The 25,296-nt window shown below is 43.0% G+C and overlaps 1 non-coding gene across 1 annotated transcript; it reads left to right on the forward strand.

Annotated features, from left to right (window-relative positions):
* Positions 1–11,477: 11,477 nt before the first annotated feature.
* On the forward strand, positions 11,478–11,549 carry TRNAA-UGC. The gene has a single exon. It is a non-coding gene; the product is annotated as a tRNA-Ala (tRNA).
* Positions 11,550–25,296: the final 13,747 nt, after the last annotated feature.

A 25,296-nucleotide genomic window follows, 5' to 3' on the forward strand; every position in this document is an offset into this window, starting at 1 on the left:
TTCCTTTTCTATCTCTTATATTATAGGTAATAATTATTTTCTAATAATTAGCTGTTTATTTTAATCATTAGCTATTATAATGCAAGCAAGAATTGCTTTCTACTAATTAGCTTTTATTTGTCTAGAAACATCTTTGTTTCACCTGCATTTTTAAAGGTTATGTTTATTGCATATTAGAGTTCTCAGATAATTTTTTCTCTCTTTCTATGGTACTCTTTGTCTTCTGGCTTACATTATTTTTGATATAAAGTCAATGGAAAATCTTATCTTTGTTCCCCTGAATGTAATGTGTCTTTCTTTCTCTGGCTGCTTTTAATTCAGGTACTTTACCATTGGTTTTCAGAATATTGATTAAGATATATCTAGATGTGGTTCTTTGTACCTATTTATTCTTTTTGGAGTTTGCTGACCTTATTGCATCTCTTGATAAGTATGTATTTTTAAAATCAAATCTGGAATTTCAGTTGTTATTTCTTTAAATATCTCTCCCATACCAATTTGCATGTGTTAGATTGCTTGATATTGATCCACAGGTCACTGAAATTCTGTTTCTGTATGTATGTAAGTATGTACATGCGTATTTTCTTTCTCTTTTTCTTTCTGAGCTTTAGTTTGAACTCTTTTGGGGGGCTGTATCTTCAAGTCCTTTTTGTTCTTCTGTTGTGTGCAGTAATCTGCTAAGCCCATCCCGTGGATTACGCATCTCTGATTTTTAGGTCTAGAAGTTACATTTGTTTCTTTCATTATAATTTTCCATGTTTCTCATTGTGTTCAAGCTTCACAGATGGCTCAGTGGTAAAGAATCCACCTGTCAGTGCAGGAGATGCAAGTTTGATCCCTGGGTGGGGAAGATTCCCTGGAGAAGAGAATGGCAACCACTCCGGTATTCTTGCATAGATAGTACCGTGGGATCGCAAAGAGTCAGACATGACTAAACACTCACACACACTTGCTCATTGTGTTCATTGAGTTTTTCTTTAGACCCTTAAACATATTTACAATAGCTCTCTCTAAGTCCTTGTCTGCTAATTTCATCATTTCTGTCATTTATGTATCTGTTTCAACTGACTTGTTTTTCCTGGCTAAGGATCATATTTTCATGTTTTCCCACACATCTGGGAATCTTTTTACCAGATTCTGGATTTTGTGTCATGTTATTGAGTGTCTGATTTTTGCTGCCTTCCCTTAAAAAATGCTGAGCTTTATTCTTGGAGGCAGTTAATTTAGTTGGGGATCAGCTTGGTCTTTTTGAAGTTTATTTTCAAGCTCTTCTTAGGAGGATCTAAAGTCCCCTTTATTTTCAGACTACTCTAGCCCGGCTCCTAAGGTGTGGCATCTCTAGAGTCTACTGAATTCTGACTAATTGGGACTAGAATGTCTCTCAACCCTCTCCAAGCTTCAGTTATTGCTTATTTTGCAAGTTCTTGGTAATTTTTATTTCTCCGGTAATTATTCTATGTGCCCAGCTTATGGAGTCTCACTTTACACATGTACAGCCTAGTATCTGGGCAAAGACTTAAGGGGATCCTTTGAATACTTATCGGAGAAGGCAGTGGCATCCCACTCCAGTATTCTTGCCTGGCAAATCCCATGGATGGAGGAGGCTGGTAGGCTGCAGTCCATGGGGTTGGGAAGAGTCGGACACAACTGAGTTACTTCACTTTCAGTTTTCACTTTCCACTTTCATGCATTGGAGAAGGAAATGGCAACCCACTCCAGTGTTCTTGCCTGGAGAATCCCAGGGACGGCAGAGCCTGGTGGGCTGCCACCTATGGGGTTGCACAGAGTTGGACACGACTGAAGCAAGTTGGCACCATGAATACTTATGGGTTTCCCTGGTGGCTCAGCAATAAAGAATCCACCTGCCAATGCAAGAGACTCGAGTTCCATCCCTGAGTCAGGAAGATCTCTTGGAGGAGGGCATAGCAATCCACGCCAGTATTCTTGCCTAGAGAATCCCATGGACAGAAGAGCCCGGTAAGCTATAGTCCATGGGGTCACAAAGAGTTGGACATGACTTGGGAACTAAACAACAACAAAAAAATGAATATACTTAAAAAGCCCTTTATCTGTAAACCTTCTTTTGGTCTGGGAGCTTGCCCTACAAATTCCAGTTGCCTCAACCTGCACAAACTCTGATCTGTTTATATATCTGTCTCCTCACTTCAGTGAGGCTGCTATGTTCTGCTTGCAGCTTCTCTCCCTGTACTATCATCCAGAAAGCCTGGGAAATCAGAGGGCTCACCAAATTTGTTTTATTTTTCTCAGGAATCAGAGTGCTGAGTGCTTGTTGTTCAATGCCTGATGATAGTTGTTTTACATACTTTGTCCAGTTTTCTAGTTATTTACTGCAGGGAAGCTAACCAATACCAGCTATGCTATCATGACCACAGCAGAAGTCAAATGGGTTTTATTAAAATAACAATTACCAAGCCTCACTCTATTAGATGTCACATTAAAAGCTTTATCGGCATTGTTTTATATAATCTTCATATAAACCCCATAAAGTAGGGAACTTTTTCCCTTATTACAGACATAAAACTGAGGCTTAGGAAGTCAAAGAAATGCCCCAGGTTATGTAGCCAGTAAGTTATGAAACAGTACTCAGAAACCTGTAGGACTCTCTGCTCCTCTTCTTTTAAAAAGCTCTCCTCCCTTTTAATATTTTTTTTTGTATAAAAAAGTATTACCTGCTTTTTAAATAGATGTTTCAAAATGTAAAGAAATGTGAGAGAAAAAATCTGCAAGTCCTGTATTTGCACCATCAGTTGACAGCCACTGTTAACATTATATATATATATATATATATATATTTACAATATATAAAATGAACAGAAAGGTTTGTTTTACAAAACTAAAATCCTATGGAATCCTACCATATTCAATACATACTGCTTAATAATTTGTCTTTTCCACTCAATAATACCTTATAAGCATTTTCCATTAGATGGAAGGGCTTCCCGGGTGGCAGTAGTGGTAAAGAATCTGTCTGCCAATGCAGGAGGTATAAGAGATGCAGGTTTGATCCCTGCATTGGGAAGATCAGATCCTCTGGAGGAGGAAATTAGATGTAAACATTCTTTGAGAATGTTTTAGCTTCTATTATCACAAATTTCCATCATACCAAGGAATACAAAATACTATAGTTAATCCTCCTGTACACGTAACTCTCACTTAATTTTAAAATGGACATTTTTCAACCTTTGAATATAATTTTTAATGGCTCATATTCTAACACATAGATGTAGCATTTTTAACTCAACCAATTCTGTTTTTGAAATTTTGTGCTGTTTCTCATTATTGTAAATAACACTACAAAGATCTTTCTGAATAAGTCTTGGCACAAATATAAGATTATTTCTTCAGGATAAATTCCTGAAAATAAAATTACTTGATTAGAGAGGATAAATATTTTAAGGCTTTTGAAACATGTTTGCAAAATGTATATTAGAAAGTCTGTGTTAATTTACCTTACTTCCTCCCAATAACAGTTTCTGAGTGTATTTCACCACATTCTTAAATAACTAAGCATTAATCTTTATACAAGGAGCTTCCCAGGTGGCGCAGTAGTCAAGAATCCACCTGCCAAGGCAGGAGAGACAGGTTAGATCCCTGGGTCAGGGAAGACCCCCTGGAAAAGGAAATGGCAACCCACTCCACTATTCTTGGCTGGAGAATCCCATGGATTCTGTGTGTCCCATGGACACGAGCGACTGAGTGTGCACACACAAATCTTTAAACATGCATTTGCCTACTGGAAGGTTGATTGACACACGGTCATTCTCTCTGTACAGTCACCATCCCCCACCCTTCAGTTAGCTACAGAGTGACTGGCTCTCATCAGATTTACTTGGAGCTGAACATCAAAATAAGACTAGAGAACAACACCATTCTTTGTTCTACATATTTCTCCTAAGGAAAATACACCCTACTTATCCCACACCTGTGGTCCTGCTGCCTAGAATTTGTACCCACTTAGAAAGGCATGAGCCACAGATCCTGGCAAAAGTGGCACCAGCCGCCTGTCTGGTACTAGACCAAAGCTAACACTGTGCCCAGATTTGCATGTGCCTTCCTGTTTCCTCGGCTTGCATCCAGACTACAAAAAACGGTCTCCACAAGCTGGCTCCAACACAGCTTACAAGCATGTTTCAGTGGGCAAAGAGTTCAGGACACAAGGATGGCTTATGAGAGAGAAATTTTCTGCATGAACTGAGAGCTCTTCAAGTCATTTCACCCCCTCCTCTCTGTCCTTGGCCGTCAAGTAGAAGATCTGAAAGGATGCCAGGATAGTCCCAGTACTAGAAACTGGCTCTGGACAATAAAGAGACACGAAAAACTACAGAAACTAGTCTAAAACCTGCAATGAGGGCATGTGAATTTCCACACAGAAACTTACATTCTCATTAGAAAGTAAGCTTCATAAGGACTGAACGTTGTCTTTTTGGTTCACAGATTTATCCCAGAGGTAAGAAAAAATGTTTCACAATGTAGGCACTCAATAATTATTTGTTGAATGGATTCATTAAATGAGAAGAAAGTATTGGGGAAACTATATTCAACAATCACATATTAAGGACTTAATATATGTGCTTAACGTATATTGAGACAAGAAGGCAGGGCACAACCTTTAAAAGAATGACAGCCACTCAAGGCATGACATAAACTGGTTAGAACTAACTAGGTCCAAGATGGCAGACAAGTCAACTTCCACCAGACGGCGAGCCTCAGTATGAGCTCATCGGAACAGGAACACACTAGCTAAATCATACCCTCGGGTGCCTTCACAGTTGAGGTTGATGATTAAAGGTCAAAAAAGGGACAGAGACCCTTTTTTGAATTCCAGGTGAATTCCAGGAAATCACCGCCCCTTCCCCAAAATCAGGCCATCCCTGATGGCTAACTGGATAAAGTGTCTGCCTGCAATTCGGGAGCCCTGGGTTTGATCCCTGGATCAGGAAGATCCCCTGAGAAGGAAATGGCAACCCACTCTAGTACTCTTGCCTGGAAAATCCCATGGACAGAGGAGCCTGGTGGGCTATAGTCCATGGGGTTGCAAAGAGTCAGACACAACTGAGCGACTTCACTTTCATGCCCCAAAATAGTTGGAATAAACCTCCTACTCATTAGTTTGTGAAACTGCCCAGCCCATGAAAACAAACCACCCCATGTTTCAGGCTTCCCAGGTATGCTAGTGGTAAAGAACCTGCCCGCCACTGCAGGTTAAACGTAAGACACGCCGGTTCTTTCCCTGGGGTGGGGAAGATCCCCTGGAGAAGGGAATGGCAATCCACTCCAGAATTCTTGCCTGGAGAATCCCATGGACAGAGGAGCCTGAAGGGCTACAGTTCACAGGATTGCACAGAATTGGACATACTGAAGTGACTTAGCACAGCAAGGCTGTATTTCAGGTCCACTCTCACTTTCTGAGACAGTGCAAACTTCTGTCTGTGGAGTGTGTATCTTCTCAAATAAACACATGCTTTCACTCTACTTCAGCTCGCTCTGGAATTCCTTCCTGCTTGAAGCCAAGGACCCTCACTTGGCAGCCATCCAGGAGCTCGCCTGAGACCTGGGACATGACCATTCTCTTGCTCTCCACTTTTCCTGCAACAACATCACTGAGTTAGGAGATAACCAGAGACTCAAGGAAGGGTTAAAAACCAAACTTTCCCTCCGGAGAAGCTGACACATACACAATAAAACCCTGAGTCCTCAGGAATGGTGCAGACAGCGAGGATTCTTGGGGTTCAGAGGAGGGAGAAATACTTAAATGATGAGGGAAGGCCATAGAAAGGAGGCCAATTTGGGGCCAGGTGTTGAAGGCTAGTATATTAGTTCTTCAGGGCTGCTGTAACAAAGTACCACAAGCTGGGAGATGTGAAAGAACAGAAATTTCTCTTACTGTTCTGGAGTCCAGACGTCTGAAGGAGAATCCTTCCTTGCCCCTGCCTAGTGCTGGTGGCTCCTTGGCAGTAGCAGCCACCGCGCATCTCTGTCCCCATCTCTGCCTGTCCTGCTCTCCTGTGTTGTGTGCTAAGTAGATTTAGTCGTGTCCAACTCTTTGTGACCCCATGGACCATAGCCCACCTGGCTCTTCTGTCCATGGGATTCTCCAGGCAAGAGGACTGCAGTGGGTGGCCCTGCCCTCCTCCAGGGGATCTTCCCAACCTAGGGATTGAACTGGCAGGTTCTTTACCACCAGAGCCACTGGGAAAGCCCTCTTCCCTACGTTTAGTTCAGGTCAGTTGCTCAATCCTGTCCGACTCTGTATCCCCATGGACTGCAGCACACCAGACTTCCCTGTCTATCACCAACTCCCTGAGCTTGCTCAAACTCATGTCCATTGAGTCGGTGATCTCATCCAGCCATCTCATCCTCTGTCGTCCCCTTCTCCTCCTGCCTTCAATCTTTCCCAGCATCAGGGTCTTTTCTAATGAGTCAGTTCTTCACGTCAGGTGGTGAAATTATTGGAGCTTCAGCATCAGTCCTTCCAATGAATATTCAGGACTGATTTAGGATTGACTGGTTTGATCTCCTGCTGTCCAAGGAACTCTCAAGAACCTTTTCCAATATGACAGTTCAAAAGCATCAATTCTTCAGTGCTCAGCTTTCTTTTTGATCTAACTCTCACATCCACACATGACTACTGGAAAACCATAGCTTTGACTAGATGAACCTTCCCAACATTACTGTGTCTGTTTCTGTCTTTTCTAAGGACATTCATTGGATTTAGGGCCCACCCTAATCCAGTATGATACCATTTTAAGCTGTATCTTAATTACATCTGCGAAAGACCCCATTTCCAAATAAGGTCACATCCCAACCTGAAATTTTGAGCGACACTATCCAACCCACTACAAATGAGTAGAACACTAGTAACAACAAGGACTTCCCTGGCAGTTCAGTGGTTAAGGCTCTATGCTTCCAATGTAGGTAGTATGGGTTCAATCCCTGGTCAGGGAACTAGGTTCCTGTAAGCTTCATGGTGAAACCATTTACCTCAGATTGAGACTCGAACCGAGCCAAAACCCTGCTTGGGACTTGAACCCACGTGTCTGGGATGAAAACCCAGTCAAAAATACACGGTACCTGGTTTCAGGACATAATGAAGCTCAGGTTCTTGATGTCTCATCACAAAAAGAATTCAGTGAGAGAGAAAGTGATAGGTAAGAAGTAGATTTATTCAGATTCAGAGAGAAGCACATTCCCCAGACAGAGTGTGGGCCATTGCAGAGGGCAAGTGTGCCATGAAGTGTGGTGCAATTAGTTTTTATAGGCTGGGTAATTTCATATCCTCAGTGATCAATGCAAAGAAATAGAGGAAAACAATAGAATGGGTAAGACTAGAGATCTCTTCAAGAAAATCAGACATATCAAGGAACATTTCATGTAAAGATGGGCTCGATAAAGGACAGAAATGGTATGGACCTAATAGAAGCAGAAGATATTAAGAAGAGGTGGCAAGAATACACAGAAGAACTGTACAAAAAGATCTTCATGACCCAGAGAACCATAATGGTGTGATCACTCACCTAGAGCCAGACATCCTGGAGTGTGAAGTCAAGTGGGCCTTAGGAAGCATCACTACAAACAAAGCTAGTGGAGGTGATGGAATTCCAGTTAAGCTCTTTCAAATCCTAAAAGATGATGCTGTGAAAGTGTTGCGCTCAATATGCCAGCAAATTTGGAAAACTCAGCAGTGGCCACAGGACTGGAAAAGGTCAGTTTTCATTCCAATCCCAAAGAAAGGCAATGCCAAGAAATGTTCAAACTACTCTACAATTGCACTTATCTCACACGCTAGTAAATAATGCTCAAAATTCTCCAAGCCAGGCTTCAGCAATACGTGAACTGTGAACTTCCAGATGTTCAAGCTGGATTTAGAAAAGGCAGAGGAACCAGAGATCATCAAAAAAGCAAGAGAGTTCCTGAAAAACATCTACTTTGCAAAGAGTCAGACACGACTGAGCAACTGAATTGAACTGAGCTGAATTTCATATGCTAATGAGTGGGAAGATTCGGTTCAGTTCAGTTCCTCAGTCATGTCTGACTCTTTGCAACCCCACAGACCGCAGCACAACAGGCTTCCCTGTCCATCACTAACTCCCAAAGTTTACTCAAACTCATGTCCATTGAATCAGTGATGCCATCCAACCATCTCATCCTCTGTCATCCCCTTCTCCTCCTGCCTTCAATCATTCCCAGCATCAGGGTCTTTTCAAATGAGCCAGTTCTTCGCATCAGGTGGCCAGGGGATTGTAGTTTCAACTTCAACATCAGTGGGAGGATTATTCCAAGTATTTGGGGGAAGGGGTGGTGATTTCCAGGTTTTGGGCCACCACCCACTCCTTGATCTTTTGACCCCTTGAAACTGTCATGGCACCTCTGGCTGTGTCATTTCACTTGCTGATTGAGGATCAAGGTCTAGTCTTGTCTGCTATCTTTGTCCCACTTGAATCTAACTGGTTTATGTTGTGTCCTTGGGCTATGTCATTCTTTCAAAAGCTGTGCCCTGCCCCTTTCCCTCCTGTTACAATGGTGTGGCCAGAAGAAAAAAAGTATTGAATAAAATACTCCTCCCAAATGCAAAGCATGTTTAAGAACAAGTTTCCCCAAAACCAATATTTAGCCAAAGACTGAAAACTTTCTGAAGTTAGATTATAGAGCAACCCTGATGAATACACAGGAAAACAAAGAACTTGAAATTGAAGGATTCCCAGTAGACATGTAATCTCCTGAGCTGAACTTCTAAAAACTTAAAACAATTTAAAATGCACATGGAATGCATAAGTAATTGAGCAGGATTCTATGAGGTCTTCCTGGAACAGACTCTCCCAACCTCCTTGTCCTCTGCCTGCCCCTAGTCTGTAGAAAAACCGTAGCCTTGTAGGCCTTCCCTGAGATCCACAAAGTGAGTTTAATCAGAGGAAAGAGAAAACGCAGAAAGGAAAACAGTCAAGCAAGACAAAATAATAACAGTTCAGCCACTAAACAAAGTCAAGGACCTTTAGTTCCTCCTCGAGGGCTATACATGATACTCTGAGTCACATCCTTTGAGCTGTTTTGCAAACACTGAAACCCCTACCAGATGGAAGAAGTTAACTGTCTGCTGCCCTCAAGGATGAAGACCCCAGACCAGTTGGAACCAGAAGGTTGATGATGTTGACTCCCACAATTACCTCACCGCCAGTCAGGAGCATGTGCTTGAGCTGACACCACCACCCCTCCCTTATCTTGTTTTTAAAAACCTTTTCCTGCAAGCCTTGGGGAGTTCAGAGTCTTTTAAGCACTAACTGTCCTTGACTCCTTGCTTCAAAGTGAAAGTGTTAGTCATTCCACTGTGTCCAACTCTTCAAGACCCCATGAACTATAACCTGTAGGCTCCTCTGTCCATGGAATTTTCCAGGCAAGAATATCAGAGCAGGTTGCCATTTCCTGTTCCAGGGGATCTTCCTGACCCAGAGATCAAACCCAGGTCTCCTGCATTGCAGGCAGATTCTTTACCATCTGAGCCACTAGGGAAGCCAGGACTCCTTGATTGGTGCTCTGCAATAAATGCTTCACTTTCATTCACTACAGGGGCTTCCCTGGCTTAGATTCCTGATTTCTTAACTTACTTGATCTGTAATTCAGAGCCTGTTGCTGCCTTTTTCCAGACCTGTTTTCCCCATCAGTAAATTAGGGATAATAATTATCCCCAGGATAAAACTGTCTTCAGGGATTGTGAAAAAAAAAAAAAAAAAAACCACCCTCAGTTTTCCTCCTTTATGTCTCCCTTAATCTCACACTATTGCCACACTCAAAACATTTTTTTTTAAATATGTTTTTCCTTTAATTCACAATAATCTATTTTGCTTTTAATCGATGAATTTTGGGTTGTGCTGGGTCTTGCTATTGAGCAGGCTATTCTTCATTGAGGTGCTTGGGCTTCTCATTGCAGTGGCTTCTCTTTTTGTGGAACACAGGCTCTAGACTCACGGGCTTCAGGAGTTGTGCACAGATTTTAGTTGCTGCCCCACCCCCACCCCCACTGGCCCTGGGATGTGGAATCTTCCTGAACCAGGGATTGAACCTGTGTCCCCTGCATTGGAAGGCAGATTCTTATCCACTGTACCAATGGGGAAGTCCCTCAAAACTTCTGATACCAGATGAGTGGCTGTTTTTCCCACACCAAATAATGCTCTGTGACACCAGCTCTGTGTCTTACAACCTAACTCAGTTTTGATACTCCGCCTGGAGATACTTTTGCAGGAAGGAGGACCCCTTCCAGAGCCCGAAACTGTGCTCTTGTCTAACATTTGGAAATGAATTGTCCGAGGAGACACATGTGCTGACAAAGCAAGAGATTTTATTGAGAAAGGGCACCCGGGTGGAGAGCAGTAGGGTAAGAGAACCCAGGAGAAGTGCTCTGCCGCGTGGCTCACAGTCTCGGGTTTTATGGTGATGGGATTAGTTTCCGCGTGGTCTTTGGCCAATCATTCTAATTCCGAGTCTTTCCTGGTGGGGCACGCATCGCTCAGCCAAAATGGATGCTAGCGAGAGGGATTCTGGGAAGTGGACAGACATGCGGTGTCTCCTTTCAACCTTTCCCAAACTCTTCTGGTTGGTGGTGGCTTATTAGTTCTGTATTCCTATCAGGATCTCCTGTCATAAAACAACTCATGCAAATGGTTACTATGGTGCCTGGCCAGGGTGGGCGGTTTCAATCAGTGTGCTTCCCCTAACAATACTATCAACTCCTACAGGTGAAGGGCTCAGTCCTGCAAGACTGTCCCAACCCCACTTCAGATGATAATCACAAGTCCAGGTTGTTCCTTGTGCTTCTGACTGATGAACTATACGCAACTCCCTCCCTGCTCAGAATCAATTAATTTGCCATGGCAGCTCAGAGAATTCAAGAAAACAGTTCACTTATTGTTGATCAGTGGATTGTAAAAAGGTATGATAAAGGCTACAGATGAACATCCAGAAGGAAGGAATGTGTAGGGCCAGATACATGGGGGCTTCCCTGCCCTCTCTGGGTATGCCCTCCCCCGGCACCACCATGCATTCACCGACGTAGAAGTATCTCAGAACCTGGTCCTTTGGGGATTTTTGTGGAGGTTTCATCACGTAGGCATGATTGATCATCAACCCATTTCCAGCCCTCTTCCTTCTCTGGAGAATGAAGGAGTGTGGCTGAAAATTCCAAGCTTCTGATTGTGGCTTGATCTTTCTGGTGACCAGGCCCCATGCAGGAGCCCACCCAGGGCCACCTGATTAGAACAAAAGACATTGCTGTTACCCAGGAAATTCCAAGGGATTTAGGAACCAGGGATTAAACAAAAGATGCTCTTCCCAGTGCTCGCATCACTTAGCAAATGTCAGTGGTTTTAGAAGCTCTGTGCCAGGAACCACAGACAGACCAAAGATGAAAGATGAAAAAAGATAATGCATGTAGAGTGCTTTGTCTAGGACCTGGCATAGAGAGGGTAGGGGATGTAGCTCAGTGGTAGAGCACATGCTTTGCATGTATGAGGTCCCGGGTTCAATCCCCGGCATCTCCACATTTTTGGGCTTCCCTCGTGACTCAGCTGGTAAAGAATCTGCCTGCAGTGAGTGATACCTGGGTTCAATACCTGGGCTGGAAAGATCCCCTGGAGAAGGGAAAGTCTACCCACTCCAGTTTTCTGGTCTGGAATATTCCACCGTCCATGGGGTCACAAAGAGTTGGACACTACTGAGCAACTTTCAGTTTGAAACTTCCCTCGTAGCTTGGTCGGTAAAGCATCTGCCTGCAATGTGGGAAACTTGAGTTCAGTTCCTGGGTCAGGAAGTTCCCCTGGAGAAGGAAATGGCAACCCACTTCAGTATTCCTGCCTGGAGAATTCCATGGACAGAGGAGCCTGGCAGGCTACAGTTCATGGATTGGCAAGAGTCGGACATGACTATCTATCTTTCTTTCTGGCATGTAAAAACTGCTCTATAAATGTTAACTCATTATTTTAAGATGCTGTTAGCAGTGGAGAATGAATCTGGTGAGGGGATGGAAAGAGTTATGAAGCTAAAGACTAAAAGGTTAAGAATCAAGCAAGAAACTTTACGTTTAAGAAAGAAAAATAATTTGTTTTCCAAAGCCTGGCCTATATTCCTATTCACTGCAATAGCTACAGCAGCAATTCACAGAATGTAGTTTGGGGACATCTGAGAATCCCCCAAACCTTTTGAGGGAGTCACTGAGGCCTTTTTTCACTCTCATTTTTTCACCCACATTCCCTGGAATTTCCTAGAGCCTTGGACTGCAAGGAGATCGAACCAGTCCATTCTGAAGATCAGCCCTGGGATTTCTTTGGAAGGAATGATGCTAAAGCTGAAACTCCAGTACTTTGGCTACCTCATGCGAAGAGTTGACTCATTGGAAAAGACTCTGATGCTGGGAGGGATTGGGGGCAGGAGTAGAAGGGGATGACAGAGGATAAAATGGCTGGATGGCATCACTGACTCAATGGATGTGAGTCTGAGTGAACTCCGGGAGTTGGTGATGGACAGGGAGGCCTGGCGTGCTGCGATTCCTGGGGTTGCAAAGAGTCAGACATGACTGAGCGACTGAACTGAACCGAACTGAACTGAACTATGCACATATGATGTCATACCTGACGAACACAGAAGCAGATATGAGAAATCCAGCTGTCTTTTATTAAGCTAGGCATTAACAATGCTTGCCACAAATGTAAAACAATGACAGTTCTATGGATTAATTTTTTTGAAAAATATTTATGTTAACACTGTTGTTAAGTCGTTAAGTCGTGTCCGACTCTTTGAGACCCCATGGACTGTAGCACACCAGGCTTCCCTGTCCTTCACTATGTCCAGGAGTTTGCTCAAACTCTTTTCCATTGAGTGGATGATGCTATCTAACTATCTCACCCTCTGCCCCCCCTTTCTCCTGTTGCCTTCAATCTTTGCCATTGTCAAGGTCTTTTCCAATGAGACAGCTCTTTGCCAAAGTAATGGATCAGCTTCAGCATCAGTCCTTGCAATGAATATTCAGGGTTCATTTCCTTTAGGATTGACTGGTTTGTTCTCCTTGCAGTCCAAGGGACTCTCAAGAGTCTTCTCCAGTCCCACAATTTGAAAGCATCAATTCTTTGGCACTCAACATACACATTAACTATTGTTAACTTAAAATGAGTAAATAAAATGGTAAAGATTTCTCCTTAAATATCAGGTACAGTAAATATCAATAAATATAACCCACAAAAAAGCTCAAAAAAGCTTGTAAATTCTCATCTATTAATAGTGGGAAGGGTCCTAAAACCAAAAAGTTTGTCTAGAGGAGCGCATGACATGCCATGAGGCCAAACAGTTTGGCATTGTAGCAGGTAATCACTGGATTGAAGTGGGCTCTACTTTTATATTCAGAGCTTATTTCATCATTGGCAAGACTTTTAGGAATTTTATGGGGATCCTGGAATCAAAGTCTCCATAATGTATCATTTCCTTGGCTTCTGAGCAACTCTTCTGATTAGGGCAGAGCTCCATTAGTTGTAAAAGTCATCAGACCCCTCAGGACAGCACAAGCAAAGGGGAACATGAAGTCCACTGCTGAGAACTTAGACTGTGACCTCCATTTGTACTCAGTTTCCAGCACAAACTCCCTTATTTCACGTCCTTTCTTACTTCATTCATCTTGGAATTGCCAATTTCATTTGCAATAAACTGAAAACCACTTAAACCTTTACTTAGAAGTTAGATTACACCTTTGCTTTTTTCTTTTTTAAAATATTTCTATATTTACTTGACTGTCCCAGGTCTTAGTTGCAACATGTGAGATCTTTAGTTGAGGCATGTGGGATCAAATTCCCTGACCAGGGATTGAACCTTGCCGCACTGCATTGGTGTCTTAGCCACTGGACCCCAGGGAAGTCCTACTTTTGCTTTTTGTTGTCCTTGTTATGTTCCAGAACTCCTGGCATTTCTTTCCAAGATATAAATGGTCATATTTTATACCATGTGACCCCATCCTAACTGGCCACAGCAGATTGAACTGGAGTTGGATACTTAATTCAAAGGTAGCCATTCATGGTTTATCTGTAATGTGTGTTTTCTGCTAGACTAATGATGGCTTCTCTGTCCTTTTTTTTTTTTTTCCCAATCATTTAGGAGCATGCTCATACTTTTCTGATGATTAAAAAAAAAAAAATACAAGGGGCTGATTTAAAAAACTGATTCCCAGGCCTCTCTGTCTTGGAGATTCTGATTCAGAGATTTGGACGAGGCTTGTGAATTAGTTTGTCTAATAAGTTTCTAGGTGTGTCTTCTCAGTGAAAAGTGAAAGTGTTAATCACTCAGTCACGTCTGACTCTGCAACCCTATGGATGGTAGCCCACTGGGATCCTCTGTCCATGCAATTCTCCAGGCAAGAATATGGAGTGGGTAGCCATTCCCTTCTCTAGGGGATCTTCCCCGCCCAGGGACTGAACCCGGCTCTCCAGTATTGCAGGCATATTCTTTACCACCTGAGCCACCAGAGCAGTGTAGAAAGTGATGCCTGTTTTACAAAGCCATTGGAATATCCAAGGTATGGAAAAGGACAGAGATTTTCCATCTTCATGACCACACCAGCTCCTTGGGTCCACTGCACAGATTCTAAGCAGATCTGGTCTGGGGTCCAGGAATCACCATTTTATGCCCCCAGGTGTCTGTTGTGAACACTCAACTTTGAGAATAGCCAAGAATGAGATAGTTTCAGCAGATTATTTTGCTTCTGCAATTCCCTACCATGAAAGACCGAATTTTTACATTTTATTTTAATTATTTATTTTTGGCTGTGCTAGATCTTCGTTGCTTCGAGGGCTTTCTCTTATTGCAGCAAGCAGGGGCTACTCTCTATTTGTGGTGCTTGGGGCTTCTCACCATGGTGGCTTCTCTTGCTGTGGCTCCCTGGCTCTAGAGCACAGCTTTAGAAGTTGTGGCACACAGGCTTAGTTGCTCCACCATACATAGGACCTTCCCTGACCAGGAATCAAACCCTGTCTCTTCCGTTGGTAGGTGGGTTTTTTTTTTTTTACTATTGAGCCACCTGGGAAGCCCTGCATTTTTTTTTTTTAATGAAAGGTCATATTGGAGTGGATACAGTTTTGGAACAGACCACTATCTCTGCTATGGGGGAAGGTTGAGCAGGATGAGGGGTACAGGGAAACCTAAGGATGGCTCTGCAATATTTAGGGCCTGAGGCTGGAGTAGGGGCGAGGCAGGAGGGGTCTCGACAGAGAAGTTCCATTCCTTCCAGTCCTCCTAATTGCTCTGTCCAAACTCCACCAAACACCAGCCCCGACCCCGACACTGATCATGTGCCTGACAATTAGAACCGGTTGGAACAGTTATGCAATGTTGTAAATGCCTTTGTAAACTGCAGCACATACTACCTTGGTGAAGACAGCAAATTACACTCTGGATCGTCCCATCCCTGGAATCTCAATAGTAGCTGCACACAGGCCACCCAGAGGGAAATCAGGATGTCAGCTCTCAGAGAGGTACTTATCTTTACCATCAGACGATTCTATCACTTATTTTCCAAGAAGGTCCAATTACTCTTTTCCTTTCTGGAAAGAACTTAACCACTTGTACCAGCTTGATTTGGTGTCATAGGTATTCTGTTTCTCCTACTAGAAAAGTGTTCACTGGTCACCTCTCAAGATTCACAATGAACCTCTGTCTACACCAGGCTCCAAAACGCAAGCTTTATTTTTCTCAATAGGAGTCTATCCCCATCTATCAAACTATTGTTGCTGTTTAGTCACTAAGTCATGTCTGACTCTTTGCATAACCCCAGGCTCCTCTCTCCGTGGGATTTCCCAGGCAAGAATACTGGAGTGGGTTGCCATTTCCTTATATATTGGCTTATTTATATTGTTTTCTGCTTTCCTTCATGAGAATTTATGTTCTATATGAAGGCATAGTTTTGGTCTGTTTTATTCTGGCCTAAAACAATGCCTGGTTCTCAGTAGACTTTTAGTAAGTATTTGTTGAAGGGATGAATACAAAGGTTTTGTTTCTCTCCAGGTTGGGGATGGGAGGATAGGATGGCTGAAGCTTTGCTGAACCAATGGACAGGAGGGAGTGGTGGCTTCTAGGGTCCAGGGTTAGGCAAGGAATTTATTTAAGAGCTATCTGGCAAAGACACAATCAGAATGGGATTTTAATGTAGAGGAGATTCAAGGTCCTCAGCCTGGGCAAACACAAAGCACTAAGGCCAAAGGGGCTGGCAGAAAGGAACTAAGGATGGGATCGCAGAGCCCAGAGATTGGACATAAGGTCCACGGGTAAGCAGAGGGAAATGGAGGCAGGTGCATCAGCAGGGGTACACCTGAACAAGCTCTGCTTCCTGCGGACTTCCCCTTGTAAGTGAAAGTTGATCAGTTGACTCTCTGCGACCCCATGGACTGTAGCCCACCAGGCTCCTCTGTCCATGGGATTCTCCAGGCAAGAATACTGGAGTGGGTTGCCATTTCCTCCTTCAGGGGATCTTCCCAACCCAGGGATCAAACCCAGGTCTTCCGAATTGCAGGTGGATTCTTTACTGTCTGAGACACCAAGGAAGCCCCTTGTAAGATTCAGTTCAGTTCAGTCACTCAGTCGTGTCCGACTCTTTGAGACCCCAGGAATCAAAGCACACCAGGCCTCTCTGTCCATCACCAACTCCCGGAGTTCACTCAGACTCACGTCCAGTCAGTGATGCCATCCAGCCATCTCATCCTCTGTTGTCCCCTTCTCCTGCCCCCAATCCCTCCCAGCATCAGAGTCTTTTCCAATGAGTCAACTCTTCGCATGAGGTGGCCAAAGTACTGGAGTTTCAGCTTTAGCATCATTCCTTCCAAAGAAATCCCAGGGTTGATCTCCTTTAGAATGGACTGGTTGGATCTCCTTGCAGTCCAAGGGACTCTCAAGAGTCTTCTCCAACACCACAGTTCAAAAGCATCAATTCTTCAGCGCTCAGCCTTCTTCACAGTCCAAGGACTTTAAAAATGGAATTTGGGTTCTTTTTTAATTTTTTAATTTTTATTTTTGGCTGTGGTGGGTCTTTGACGCTGCACGTGGGCTTTCTCTAGTTGTGGTGAGTGAGGACTCTCTAGTTGCAGGGTTCAAGCTTCGCACTACAGTGCTTTGTCTTGTTGCAGAACACAGGCTCTAGGTTCGAAGTCTCAGCAATTGTGGCACACAGGGCTTAGTTGCCCCGAGGCCTGTGGGATCTTCCCAGACTAGGGATCAAACGGTTGTTCCTTGCATTGCAAAGCAGATTCTAAACCACTGCACCACCAGGGAAGCCCCAGGATTTTTGTTTTTAATTTATGTTGAGGAGTAGCAATTTATTATAGGCATTAGATCAATCAGTAGCGAAACTTTTAAGTAAGGGTAGCTAGATAACATTCAAAAGCAGAGACATTACTTTGCTGACTAAGGTCCGTCTAGTCAAGGCTATGGTTTTTCCAGTAGTCATGTATGGAGGTGAGAGTTGGACTGTGAAGAAGGCTGAGCGCCGAAGAATTGATGCTTTTGAACTGTGATGCTGGAGAAGACTCTAGAGAGTCCCTTGGACTGCAAGGAGATCCAACCAGTCCATTCTGAAGGAGATCAACCCTGGGATTTCTTTGGAAGGAATGATGCTAAAGCTGAAACTCTAGTACTTTGGCCACCTCATGCGAAGAGTTGATGCACTGGAAAAGACTTTGATGTTGGGAGGGATTGGGGGCAGGAGAAGGAGGGGATGACAGAGGATGAGATGGCTGGATGGCATCACGGACTCAGTGGACGTGAATCTGAGTGAACTCCGGGAGATGGTGATGAACAGGGAGGCCTGGCGTGCTGCGATTCCTGGGGTCGCAAAGAGTCGGACACGACTGAGTGACTGAACTGAACTGAAACTGCTAACAATGTATCATATATTTCGGCTAATTATCCCTGACAAATTCACAAGTATCGTGAGACTGAGTTTGAATCTGAGTATTTTTTAACTATATTTCACTTTTTATTTTGAAACAATTCCAAACTTATAGAGAAGTTGCAAGTACAAGAGAATTTCTGTATATCAGATTCTCCAAATGTTAACATTTACCATGTTTGCTTACCGTTCTTTCCTACACTTGTTCCTTAACCATTTGCGATTGAGTTGTAGATTTAATGTCCCTTTGGCTCTAAAGATTTCTGTATGTACTTCCTAAAAACAAGGATATTTGGGGACTTCCCTGGTCATCCAGGAGTTAAGAATCCATATTCCCATGCAGGGGTCGTGGGTTCAGACCTCGTCTAGAGAACTAAAGTCCTACAAGCTGTGCAGTGCAGCCAAAAAATTAAAAATAAAAACAAAGACTTTTTTTTCCCATAACCACAGTACAATGATCAAAATCAAGTAATTAACTTTGATTCGTTGTTGTTGTTGTTGCTGTTGTTCAGTCTCATGTCCAGCTCCTTGTCATGCCATGGACTGCAGCACATCAGGCTCCCCTGTCCTTCACTATCTCCCAGAGTTTGCTCAGATTCATGTCCACTGAGTGGGTGATGCTATCTAACTGTCTCATCCTCTGCCACTCCCTTCTCCTTTTGCCTTCAGTCTTTTCCAGCATCACATTCTTTTCCAATGAGTCAGTTCTTTGAATCCGGTGGCCAAAGGACATGACTATATTCTAATCTACAGACCTTATTCAATTGTTGCCCATCCCCTAATGTCCTTTTGACAAGCATCTTGCAGAAATGGGCCTGCTCAACACAAACACAATCCAGGAATCCAGAAAGACAGCATGGCAGTGAATTCTCCTTCCGCACCGAGGGGTCTGGATGGTGGACATCTGTGGCTGCCAAAGGTAGTCTTCCTGTAACCAGACAAGAAAGAAGAGTGTCCCAGAGGTCCAACCTGAACAAGGCTAGACTGTGGATCACTTTGTCAGTAACCCTACCTCTAGACCTCATGTTGGGCCAGCAACATAAACCCCTATACATTTAAGCCATCATAAGCCCCGTCATAAGCCCCGTCACGGAGAAGGCAATGGCACCCCACTCCAGTACTCTTGCCTGGAAAATCCCATGGACGAAGGAGCCTGGAAGGCTGCAGTCCATGGGGTCGCTGAGGGTCGGACACGACTGAGCGACTTCACTTTCACTTTTCACTTTCACGCATTGGAGAAGGAAATGGCAACCCACTCCAGTGTTCTTGTCTGGAGAATCCCAGGGACGGGGGAGCCTGGTGGGCTGCCATCTATGGGGTCGCATGGAGTCGGACATGACTGAAGCGACTTAGCAGCAGCAGCAGCAGCAAGCCCCGTCAAGATTTTTGTTATTTATGGCCACAACATTCCTAACTGACGTAATCCTCTAAAAGTGGAAATACCAGATTTTTATACCTACGCATGCATGCACACACAGACACATTCAAACTGCTCTTAAAAGAAATTTAATGAATGAATTATGTCATATGTGAGTGCACCTGTTTCCCCTCAGCATTTCTAATATATTTTATCACTTCAGTTTATTTGGCTGACTGTAATAGGCATAACATCTTTCTTTACAACAAATCTCACAGGATCACAGGATTTTAGTTAGAGGAAACCTGATTATCTCATCTAAACCCCTTCACAGTATGTACAATTTTAAGAAATGTGTTTATAAGTAACAGAAGTTGTCACAAAGGGGGAAAGGGTGATTTAACAGCAAAGAGAAGAAGCAGGTCAACTCAGGTAAAAAGGATTTCAGTTATGTTGGGACTTCCTGACATTCCAGTGGATAAGGCTCCATTTTTCCAATGCAAGGGTGCAGGTTCGATCCCTTGTCTGGAAACTAAGATCCCACATACTGTGCATGAGGCCAAAGATTCTTTTTTTTTTAATTGCTTAAAAATATATTTACATTGATAAAGTTTTATTATGTCATTATTAATATAGTGTGGTGGAAAGAATCAGATTCTTCAATAGCAGACTCAACCAATTTTATTGCCAGCTCTGCTGCTTGCTAAGGGTATAACTATGAGCTAACAATTTGTCCTTTCTTTCCCTTAATGTCTTCATCCCTAAAATGGGAATGATATAAGAGTGATTGATAGCCTCCTAAAGTTGTTATGAAAATTAAATGAATTAAGATGTGAAAACATTTAGAACAGGCTGTTGCTGCTGCTAAGTCGCTTCAGTCGTGTCTGACTCTGTGTGACCCCATAGACGGCAGCCCACCAGGCTCCTCAGTCTATGGGATTTTCCAGGCAAGAGTACTGGAGTGGGTTGCCATTGCCTTCTCCGTAGAACATGGTAGCCATTAATTATTATTATTATTAGTGTGGTATGCTAAGCCATATGCATTGCTTATGTCATAGAAATGAATAGGGATTGTTATCCCGGCATTTATTGGCCTTGCTTGGAGGATCCACTGCAAAAGTTAATGAACTTTGGGCCCTATCTTCCACTGGGTCTGATGAGGCCTCAGCCTCCCTACCTTTCCATTGTTGGGAGGAGACTAGACCTCAGATCTTTGTATTTGAGAACCTTTGAACCTGAAACTACAACAAAGGGAGGGCAGTTTATTTGAGGATGTTTTATTCCTGTTGCCATGGAAATTGAACACTGTTCCAACCTTCTGTCCACATTCTCCAGTCTGAGTCACTACTGCTTAATAGACTTTTAAAGACATCAGTAAATACCCTCAGAAGCATTTGAAAGTCTTAAACCAGGACCTGAGGCTTTCTGCACTGTCCCTCTTATAATCTACACAGATTTTCCCTCTAGGACTTGTGAAATGTTGCAGCTCTATATTAATAAACAGAATGTCTATATACTTTTATCCACATCTTGAAAGGGAATGGCCTGTGATCTAAGCCTCAGTGTCCAGCTGAGGTGTTCACACCAGAAGCCAACAGAAAAGCATTCTCAGTTATTCAAGGGCCCAGAAGATCTACCACCTTTATATCATTTCTGTAAAAACTACTCTAAGGCAGCAAACTGAGGAATAAAGTAAACTTAGTAAAGAAAAAATTGTGGCACAAAAAGCACCAGTGATGTACATAGACCAGTGAATTAAGGCCAAACAGCGTCACACTAGGTCAAAAAGTAACTGCGATAATTATCTGTGCTACTTGGGCAATGATGCACACTGTATGGATTCAAAGGAAGGAAATAATAATGATCCATAGCTACTTAGTAGCTATAGACTTCCAGGAAAACTTCCTAGTCCACTTTGTAAACCTCATCTGCAATTGACAATAAACTAAGTAGTCAAGAATTGTTTGTTTTTGGCTGTGCCATGTGGCATGTGGGATCTCAGTTTCTGATCAGGTATAGAACCCACATCACCTTCATCGGAAGTACGGAGTCTTAACAATTGGACCACCAGGGAAGTCCCAGTAATCAAGAATTTAAAGAAGTCAAAGAAGTCAAATCAGTTTCTTACTTACATTTACTAAGCTGAAACTAAAAGTCTGTCAATTGTAAATAAAATGTGACTTCTGTCTTAATGGCTTTGGGTCAGATTACCCATCTTTCCCCACTGTCTCTAAAAATAACACATCTGATGGAGAAGAAATTGTATCACAAGAACTCTGTCCTTTCCACTCCCTAACCTTTGGGGATACCAAATGACATAATGGAAATAGCAAGTCATTCAGGCCAGGTAATCAGTACTGAGTCTACAATTTGTTAGCTGTGTGCACGCTAAGTCGTTTCAGTCTTGTCCAACTCTTTTCAACCCTATGGACTGTAACCTGTCAGGCTCCTCTGTCCATGGAATTCTCCAGGCAGGAATACTGAAGTGGGTGGGTTCCTTAGACAAATCACTTTACTTCTGTTTGCTTCAGCAATTTTTGACTTATTCTTCATTCTTCCCAGGTGGCACTAGTGGTAAAGAATCTACCTGCCAATGCATGAGACACAAGAGAGGCAGGTTCAGTCCTTGGGTTGGGAAGATCCCCTGGAGAAGGAAATGGCAACCCAACCCAATATTCTTGCCTGGGAAATCCTATGGCCAGAGGAGCCGGGCGGGCTACTTACTGCACATGAACACACACATTCTTCATTCTGCTGCAAAGGTAGATAAAGGAGCTTTCCTGATTCCTCATAGTCTAGACTCTGGGGTGAGAGAGACAATTCTCAATAATCAATACCATCTAAAGTGGTACATTGATTGAACCATCAAAAATAATGAGACGAACGCACACAACAGGAAAGGTTAAAGAAGTGGGATTAACATGGGATAGAACATAGAGAACTGGAATCCTCACTAACAAAGGACACAGCAATTACATTCATGTGTTTGTGGGTTTCTGTAGCTTCCTCAGTGGACTGATGTGTGTGTGTGTAATTTGATCTTTATGATATTCTGGGGAATTATCTTCATCTTTTCCCAAATGGAGAAATAGAGGTTCAGAGAAATTAAGTGATTTCCTCAAAAATAAACGGCAAGTTAGAAGTGGAGAGGCAGTGACAATATTGGGAATGGTGGGGGGAAGGACCTGGGAAAAGTTGCTCTTCCATAAAAAGAGCATGAACACTGGCAACAACTGTCAAAGACAAGTTTTACAGAACCCTGGAAACTGACCAAAGGGGAGGATTTATTCATAAAAAATGGCTGAATGTCAGTAAACACAGAGAACTTTGTGGAATTTTAACTTGCCTCATTCCTTCCCCTTTTCTCCAGCTCCACAATAGCCTTGAAAACAAATGGCACCACATTCACAGTGAAAACCAGCATCTTGGCAGCCCCTGGAAGGGGAAGAAGGGGGCTGGAACTCCCTAGAAAACCTTTCTCAGGGAATTGTCATTATTTGACATGTCAGGCAGTTCCCTGGAAAACTCTGTTCTAAGGACTTGTCTTTATTTGCTCTGACTCAGAACAGCTTTTTCCACAGGAACACTTGTCAGAAACAGTCGACAGCAGTTATTTAACCTCACAGCTGCCTAAGGTAGTGATAACAGTTGAGACAAACAAGAAATTGACCAAAAAATTAGAAGGAAAAGCTAGGGAATAAGATATCCATGGGAAGCTTTGAAAAGGTCCAACATATTTCTAGAAACCTAGAAGGATTCAAATGATAGGGTTGGGCTCATGCTTCAGGAAAGACCTAAATAAATTGAAAGACATCTTATGTTCATAGATTGGAAATTTTAATATTGTTAAGATGGCTGCTGCTGCTGCTGCTGCTAAGTCACTTCAGTCGTGTCCGACTCTGTGCAACCCCAGAGACGGCAGCCCACCAGGCTCCGCCGTCCCTGGGATTCTCCAGGCAAGAACACTGGAGTGGGTTGCCATTTCCTTCTCCAGTGCATGAAAGTGAAAAGTGAAAGTGAAGTCTCTCAGTCGTGTCTGATTCTTTGCGACCCCATGGACTGCAGCCCACCAGGCTCCTCCGTCCATGGGATTTTCCAGGCAAGAGTACTGGAATGGGGTGCCGTTGTTAAGATGACAATACTCTCCAAATCGATCAATAGATAATGCCTATTGAAATGCCACATGCCTTTTTTTAAAGGTTTTGTTTATTTGCTTTTATCTTTTTTTTTGGCTTTGAAGAGTCTTTATTGCTGTGTGTGGGCTTTCTCTAGTCACAGCAAGTGGGAGCTACCCTCCAGTTCGGTGCTTGGGCTTCTCGTTAGGGTGGCTCCTCTTTGTTGTGGAGCACTAGGCTGTAAGGGGCACGGGCTTTAGTAGTTGCAGCTCATGGACTCTGGAGCACTGGCTCAGTAGTTGCGGAGCACAGGCTTAGTTGCCTTGTTGATTATAGGATCTTCCCAGAGCACGGATTGAACCCTTGTCTCCTGCACTGGCAGGTGGATTCTTAACCACTGGACCACCAGGGAAGTCCTCCCTATCCCATGCGCCTTTTTTTTTTTTTTTCTTTGCAGAAATTTACAAACTTCCTAAAATTCATATGGAAATTCCAGGGACCCAGAATAGCCAAAACATTCTTGCAAAAGAACAAAGTTAGAAGCACACTTTCTGATTTTGAAAGTTATTGTAAAGCTCTAGTAATCTATTCAGTGAGGTATTAGTGTAAAGATAGATGTATAGATCAATGGAACTGAATCTCGAATCTAGAAATCAGTTATTACATTTCTGGTCAGCTGATTTCCACAAGGGTGCCAAGACAATTCAATGGAGAAAAGAATAGTACTGGGACAACAGAATATTTATGTGCAAAAGAATGAAGTTGGAACCCTATTTACATTAGTCAGGATTCTGCAGAGAAAAAGAATCAGTAGGATATACACAGATGTATAGAAAGAGACTCATTATAAAGGATTGGCGCATAAGATTGCGGAGGCCCAGGGAAGCCAGTGCTGCAGTTCTAGTCCAAACCTAAAGGACTAAGATCCAGGAAAGCTAATGTTGTAAGAATCCAAAGGTCTGAGAGCTTCAGGGGCTGATAGTATAAGTCCAATCTGACTTCAAAGGTCTAAGAACTAGGAGTGCCAATGTCCAAGGGCATGAAAATATGGACGTGCCTGCTTGAACAGAAGAGTAAATTTGCCCTTTCCTTTTTTTGTTGTTCTATTCAGGGCCTCAGTGGATTGAAAGATGCTCATCTGCTTTGGTGAGGGAGATCTTCTTTCCTCAGTATATCAGTTGAAATGCTAATCTCTTCTGGATAAACCCTGACATATCCACCCAGATAGGTTGTACCAGCCATCTAGGCATCCCTTAGCCCAGTCGAGTTGACACATAAAATTCACCATCACGTCATGGACAAAAGTTAACTCAATATCAGTCAAAGACCTAAATGTAAGATCTAAATTATGAAACTCTTAGAAGAAAACACAGGAGTAAATCTTCATGAGCAATGGCTTCTTTTTTTCCCTGGCCATGCCATGCAGCTTGTGGGACCTTAATTCCCTGACGAGGAACTGAACCTGGGTCCCCAGAAATGGAAGTGTGGAGTCCTAATCACTGGACTGCCAGAGAATTCCTAGCAATGGTTTCTTAAATACAATATTAAAAGTTTAGCAACCAAAGAATTTGCACTTTGTCTAAACTTAGAACATTTTTGTTTCAAATGATATTATTAAGAAGTGAAAGATAACAACAGAATGGGAAAAAATATTTGGAAATTATATATCTGATAAGAAACTACTACCTAGAATATACCTCATAGACTGCAGCCCACCAGGCTCCTCTGTCCATGGGATTCTCCAGGCAAGAGTACTGGTGTGGGTTGCCATGGCTTCCTCCAAGATATCTTCCCAGCCCAGGGATTGAACTTGAGTCTCTTCTGTCTCTTGCATTAGCAGGCAGGTTCTTTACCACTATAATTCTCCACACTTCTAATTATTATACAGTTCCTGAGGAATG

The sequence above is a fragment of the Oryx dammah genome, unplaced genomic scaffold, assembly GCF_014754425.2.
Source record: "Oryx dammah isolate SB20612 unplaced genomic scaffold, SCBI_Odam_1.1 HiC_scaffold_3, whole genome shotgun sequence".
Lineage (NCBI taxonomy): Eukaryota > Metazoa > Chordata > Mammalia > Artiodactyla > Bovidae > Oryx > Oryx dammah.